Consider the following 7,002-nt stretch of genomic DNA (forward strand, 5'->3'; position numbering starts at 1 on the left):
AGTCTGCCCCAGCACCCCAGAGCAGGTCTGGTGAGCCGCTTCTCGGGGGAAGCAAGTGACTCAGGAGGAGCAAGGGAAGGGAGCTAACATAAATGCCAAAGTGCATTAAAGTCAGGACCTTTCTGATAAATGTAGGTATGCACTCAGGTAATTTTGGAATCAGCATGATCAGGGTCATGCTGACACTGGCTGTAGTCCACTCAACCCTCTGGACACAGAATTAAGTCTATGTCTGTGGGACAGAATAGAATTTCCCACAATAAAATAGAATTATTTGCATGTACTTAAGTTCCATTGCTTTCAAGTTAGGCACTGGCTTAAGGCTGTTCTTGAAATAAGAGTTTCCCGAGTTGAAGTGTATCTGTGCTGCAAAACATGTGTTTGCTGTATTTGGGAGCTACTCTGTTACAGTATGTAACAAGGATACATACAATGATAAAGCAATACAGCTCTGCATGATCAGTTGTAATACATACATTACCAATCATAAAAAAAAAGAGGAAAGAATTAGGCCCAGCTATAATAATGATCCATGGAGTATTCTGGAGTCGCCAAAGCAGTCTCCCATAGACTGAAGTCATGCAGCACATAATTTTGGTCAAAAGCTTAATTATTTCCAAGTTATTCATGGTGGTTAGATGAACTGTAGGAAGCATAAGGACTGCTTGCAGCACTTGAATACAGATTCTGATTGGTTTCTGAATGTGAGTGAGGTTCAGCAATGCTTGAATGCAGGGCTTTGAGCCAGGGCTTGTTACCTGAAAACATACCCACGAAGCACCCCAAGAGCTTAAAGAAAGTTTTCTTTTGCCAAAACATTTCAAATATTCTTGTTGGTTGATATCTCTGATTTGACTTGGCAGGTACACTGCACAGCGAGCACAGAAACATTTGCTACAGCTCATTCAATGATTTTATGTCGCAGAACAAACAGACCCTCCCCCCCGCCAGCTGCCTGGTTACCCTTCAGTCAATGAGTTAGCATGGGGCTTTTCTCTCATCATAGCAGTGACGAGAAAACGATTAGACAATCGGGCTGCCTTCAAGATTGCAAGTTACATATGCAAAGTCTTATCCTGTGATCTTTCGCCTGAGACATCACAAGTGGGGCTGGATGGAGCAGCAAAGCGGAGAAGGGCTGCGAGGAGCTGCATCCTGAGCAAAGCAGGAGGTGGGTCACAGACAGTCAATAAACAGATAGCTTGCAATTTTTTCCTGTAAAAGCGGGTGTGAAGAATGTGGTGCTGTTACAGTAGTGTGGGAGAGAAATTGCTGCCCCCAGTGCGTTTCATTTGTCTTTGGTATCAAGTTTTTCTTTTCTTCTTGCCTGCATTTTAAAGGGAGTTTACCCAGGAAAAGAAATAGAAGCAGGACTGCATGAGGGGCTGCCTGCCCCCCACTTCGGCTTTGTGCTATGCAAAAGGCAGGGGAAGAAAAAAAACGTATCAGCAAGCCAGAGTGGCTCTTTGGCTGGTTTGTAACCATCTGCTCCCAAATGGTGGCCAGAGGTGGTTCAGCAGAAAACGTATTGCCTTACCACATGAGACACTGTGGCCTGAAAGGAGTAACCTGCTTGCGTAGGGAAGGAGTGCTCATCATATATCACACTGACAGGCAAAGTAGAGTCTCAAGGCTTGGGCATTTCTGAGCTTCTGGGAAGAAACCCAATTTTTTGTCAGGGAGAAGTCATGTTCCATCATCTTTATCTGTCGCTAAGTGGAATCATAACAAACCGGCTTAACAGCAGGAACATTCCTCGACGCTTAAGGATTATTTCTTGCATACTGTATGTATCTGTTTGCCAGTTTACACAGACATCTCTGGTACAGATGTTCAAGCTCTGATAACAACAGATATAAATAGTAGGTGTGGTAAACAACTTGTAGAATAGGATACCACTACCCAATAGCACATATGTCTATATGTATACTTAGCAGAGACAGCGTGAGTCACATAAGGGACTCCACAGGGAGACCAGCACTTCCCCGTGGGTCTCATGCCAGCACATGTGTAATGGGTCCTTTATATATGGGAGCTATTAGTGATGTGCCTGCACTATTAGCTATTCCGATAAAAACATAGTGAAGTTGGAAAAAGCTTGAGACATTGAGGTTTCCTCCTTGAGTTGCGCACACAGTCTAACATTCCCATGCCTTCATAAAGGTCCACAGCTTCGTTAGGAAAGGGAATCAGGTGCCTACTGCATAATATTCTGCCTTTAAATGGGTTGTGTTAGGTACTGAAATGATCCAGTTCACGCAGACATCCGTTGTGCCTGGCACCAACAGTCTTTCCATCATGGATTTATAAAGCTCCCAGCCAGGCGGATTGCATCCCAGGATTTTCTGTTGTCACTCATACGTGGTCCCATTCTGGAAAAACATTTGTCATCTCAGGTGGACAAAGTTAAAAAAAGGACTAGGTCAGTGATTAAAGGCAATTGTGGACTTTATGGGATTTTGTGGTGATGTTCTAGGTACAACTGCAGCAGGTTGTCCAGGAAACTGAAGCTAAAGTTCTTATTCCACACGTAAAACTGCTAAGACTTTCTTGGAAATGTTTAACGAGGAAGAAGCGAGCATATGCTGAAGCTATTTTAAGTTACACAGAATGTATCAGAAAAGCGAAATTATGCCCAACAGGATAATGTGAAGTGTTAAAGCTTTTTTTGTTTGAACTGAAAAGTTTGAAGTTAGGTCTGGTTGTCACCGAAGCCTTGGAGACTTGGACGTGGTGCTCCAATGATGTTGCATTTACACTTTACTTTGATTGTTCAAGTGGCTCCCGATGCTGCTGTAAGGATTTCTGTGCCGCAGTTGCCAAATGCTTAGCAAGGAGAAATAGCAACACCTCTTTTCATCAGCGATTAAATCCGTTCAAAACTAGGGGTGGTGGGGTGTTCTCTGATGCTGTGGCAATGGAGATTGTACAAGTGTGAGAAATTGTGCTGTGGGTTGAAGTTCCGGACTTCAGTAGGTCTCTTGTATTCAAAAGCAGCTGGAGAAGAGGCTGCTTTGCCCTCTGTGGAGAGGAGTCAGCTTTTGGAAGAGCTGACACACTCCCCCACCAGAAGACATATAGCCTGGATGCTGAAAGGGCATGGATCAGCAGAAACTTTCTGTAGAACCTGTTAATACCGAGAACATACAGTCCTAGGGCGAGGTCTAGCTCTATTCTTGTGTCCACAGATCACCCGCTGCTCTTCTGGGTACTAACTTTGAAATATATGCTGCTGTACTTCTGCCACAGAGATGACACATTCACAAATCCCCAGGCTTGTACATTAAAGACCAAAACTCAGGTGAAAGGCACAGTAGTGGTCATTACTAGAAAATCAGCATTTCTCAAGAAAATAATTGCCACACATTGCCTATGGTGATTATAAAAATACCATGGGATCTGCAAATCAGAATGCATTTACCTGGCACAGATGCTAGCTTTTCCAAGAGCAAATGATGTTTCCAGTAAAGAGAACTTCTCCCCTAGAATTTTAGAACTGGACTTCAGAAAACATCTACTTTATACTAAAACGGCTTACCATATCTCTAGGAGAAACACAGTCTAGATGAAATATTACTTTATAAAATGTCCAATGTATTGGACAAGGAGAAGGCGCTGATGATGGCGGGCAATGTAAGATCCTTCTGCCTGAGAAGGCTCAACATCTTTTTCTTTCCTGATCACTGCTTGTGCATTCAAGCTCAGCAGACGGCACCGAGCCCTCTCAAATGAGTCCTTACAGACTGAGCCTGCTACCTTCCTCCAGCAAAGCAAAGCTGTACGTAAAACAGGAGAGAGAGCATATTCTCTAGGACACTGCATCTGTACCACAGATTAATTGTAAAAATCAGTTGGCTTTCACTCCACATTTAGCAAAACATGAATTCACATCTTCCATCTCAGAGAAATACTTGGAGAAAAGTAGGTGCAGAATGTCCCCATTTAATTCTGTGACAGGACATAGCATAAGCCCTTAGTGTATTCTTTAAATAATATTCTTTTCCTTGCTTGATTTCATTTGACTTTTCCTTTGTGCTGTCAAATATTCCTGCTGTTCTACACAGGTAAAGTGAGCTGAGCGCAAATATCACTGCTTCAGAGGGATCACACACAAATCTATCCCCTGCTGGGAGCCCAAGCCCTCTGTTAGCTTTTTTCATCTGGGAATTTCACATTCATGGTAGAGAGTAGGGGCAGGTCCCGGCATGATATTTATACCTACCCCTTGCTTAGGAGCTTAAACTTTCTTGACTTCAAATTCTGCACATTGGATTCTGCAACACATTCAAAATAGAGGTTACGGCCAATGGGCTGCGGAGCTGACATAGCTAAGAGGCACCAGGTCCTGTACTAAGAGCAGCACGAGGAGGTGTCGCATCCTTGAGTCCCCAGGGAGAACAAGGGGGTAGCAGGTATGTTCAGGAGAGGCTTTCAGTGCAAGTTTGCGCGGACAAACAAGGAGGTGAGACACCTTTGCTGTCCCCTCCTTCCTGGCAGTATGCAGCAAATGTAAAAAAACTCCCTAGGTTTAGAGGTGGGATGCAAAATCAGCTGAAAATCCTGGTGAGTGTTCCTAAAACTTAACCACTCAGGAGCATTCGGTACACAGATGCTAATTGCCTCCTGAAATATTCTTGACTATCTTCGTGCTGTCAGATGGCGCTTTTTTTTGAGCTACACAAGATGTCGCAGCTTACAGCATCCTCTTATGTCAGTGGTACCTCCTGCTCATGCAGTGATTCCTCACACACTGTCCCTGGGAAATGGGGGAGGCCAGCAGGTTTTCTGGAAGGGAACAGAGACTGTCGGGGCAATTCAGACTGATGGCTCTGCTGAACACCGCTTTCACTGTGTGGAGGCTGAGTGTCCCTCAGATTATTTCAGCAGACTGATAACTTACGTAAAGTGATGGCTAGTTCATTTTGGAGGGAGACTATGCTAAATGGAAAGCCAGTTTCTCATTTCTCACTAGACAACAGCTGGAAGTAGAAAAAATTATTAGTGCCCAACAGTTCACCGGCACATATGTTCCTTTGCAGACGTTAAAACTCTTATACAGATGGTATAAACTAATGCTGGATGTGCCAAGGTCATACTTCTTGCATGGAGGAATAGTGCTTCTTTAATAAAAGTCCCTGCTGAATATCTGAAAATATAATTGTACAGCAAGGAAATCATCATCATCATCATCACCATCATCATCATCACCACCATTCAAGGAAACAGCTCTGTACTATAGGAGGTACCCATAATATCATAGGTGGCATTTAACGGGATATGTGATATTCATCCATTACAGATTGGGAATGGCACCTCTGATTAAGATTGTCTGATGCTTCCCTCTCTAAAATTGTTTTTGATTGTTTGTAGGCTTATACTCTTCGTACTGAAATTTTTCACACCAGCTATTTACTTCAGCCTGAATTCTTTGAGTACATTCTAGCCAAATTGATTTAACTGATTGAATATACTCATCATTTTATTACCTGTAAAAAAATATGGTGAGGAGTTTTTTTCCAAAAAGCTCTGCTGTTCACGTGCTTTGGAGCAAGAACTAGAAATGGTGTGTGTCTGTCCGGGGTTTTCCAAGATTTCCAGCAGTCTGAAAGCTTTCCTTGGTTTCTGTTGCTGATGCCGTGTAGTTTTCAGGTGTCCCAGTTTGCTGAGCCAACAAGCTTATGGCAACAAACTCTAGAGGTGACGTGAGAAAGGCAACAAGGGAGGAGATGGGGCAGTGCTGTCATGAATCAAGGTAAGATGCTCCGGAACCAACATTTTTTACAACAGTTTGTCTTACCTGAAAATTTCATCCAACCAGGTCCCAAAGCAAATACCAGAGAAAATCCCAGGCGGAGATCAGCAGTTCTGTCTTCAGAATGGTGGTGCCCAGTGAGGAAGGCACACAGCTTTGCCTGTCCTGGCAAGGAGAAAGCAGGAGGATGATCTGCTGGCACTTACACAAGCACCATTCCTGCTGCCCGCTGCGTTCAACACCTCCTCCAGGAAAGAGGTCTCAGGAGCTCAGGGACCACCACTGCATATCGTCAGCTATCGAAAGCTTGCTTTATGTTGCGTTATTCTTCTTCCAACCAAGTCAAGTTTTCAAAAAACATGCCTGCTAGAAAGGCTCACTAGTGCCGTGTAGTAGGGTAGAGAGAAGAAGAAACAATGAACAAGATCTCCCCAATGCACTTAGAAACGCTCGCAGACTTTTCAGTTTGTTCCCCAGTTTTGTTTACTTTGCCATTGTAAGGAGAATAAGCAAAATTTCTTTGTCATCATTCTTCCCTCCCTGAGACAGAAAGTTATTATCAATACTTACCGCAGCTGAGCAAATAATTAAAAATGAATAATTTATATAATTAATGCAGTCTTTTCTCCTACTTATATAATAACTGCCAGAGGACCACAAATTTCTTTTGAATTTACTCCTTAGTTAAGTTTATTTGATACATCTTAATGATCCTACTGCTGTGTAGATTGAATGTTAATTTTAAGTAATTATTCACATTCATTAATATGCACATTGTTTTCTAGTGGCTGGTCAAATAAATCAAGTGATGTAATTTTTATTCCCTGGCTGAATAAATCTGCAGTCACTTCCAGTACAGACATTCATAAATATGAATGCAATGCTTATTTTTTTGAATAGTCAGGCAGACGAACTTTGAAAATTCTCTTCCGAGTTTATTTGAACTTGGAAACCATGATTTCCCCCATATCTGCAAGCAAATGAATACAAAAGGTGTGACAGCACATCTACAGTGAATGTATTTAAAATTCGAATGGGTATTGGCTTGTGGTTCATTTATTTGTACATCTTTTTCCAGTCCTTCAAGTGCAGCTGATGCATGCAGGTCTCTGCATCAGACTGCTATATAAAAGACATTATTTCCTCCAAATTCTGGCATCTTTTTTCCTCTAACACATTCCCAGCAGATAAACAGCATCCTTTTGTACTGCTGATAGGCATTTTAAGAGCTTCTTTAGCCAGTCCACAGC

The 7,002-nt window shown here is 42.7% G+C and overlaps 1 long non-coding RNA gene across 1 annotated transcript; it reads left to right on the plus strand.

Annotated features, from left to right (window-relative positions):
- Window positions 1-867: 867 nt before the first annotated feature.
- Window positions 868-6,572, plus strand: LOC138688169 (uncharacterized). The gene is made up of 2 exons (XR_011327222.1): window positions 868-1,171; window positions 3,189-6,572. It is a non-coding gene; the product is annotated as an uncharacterized lncRNA (long non-coding RNA).
- The last annotated feature ends 430 nt before the right edge of the window (window positions 6,573-7,002 follow it).

The sequence above is a fragment of the Haliaeetus albicilla genome, chromosome 2 (genome assembly GCF_947461875.1).
Source record: "Haliaeetus albicilla chromosome 2, bHalAlb1.1, whole genome shotgun sequence".
NCBI lineage: Eukaryota > Metazoa > Chordata > Aves > Accipitriformes > Accipitridae > Haliaeetus > Haliaeetus albicilla.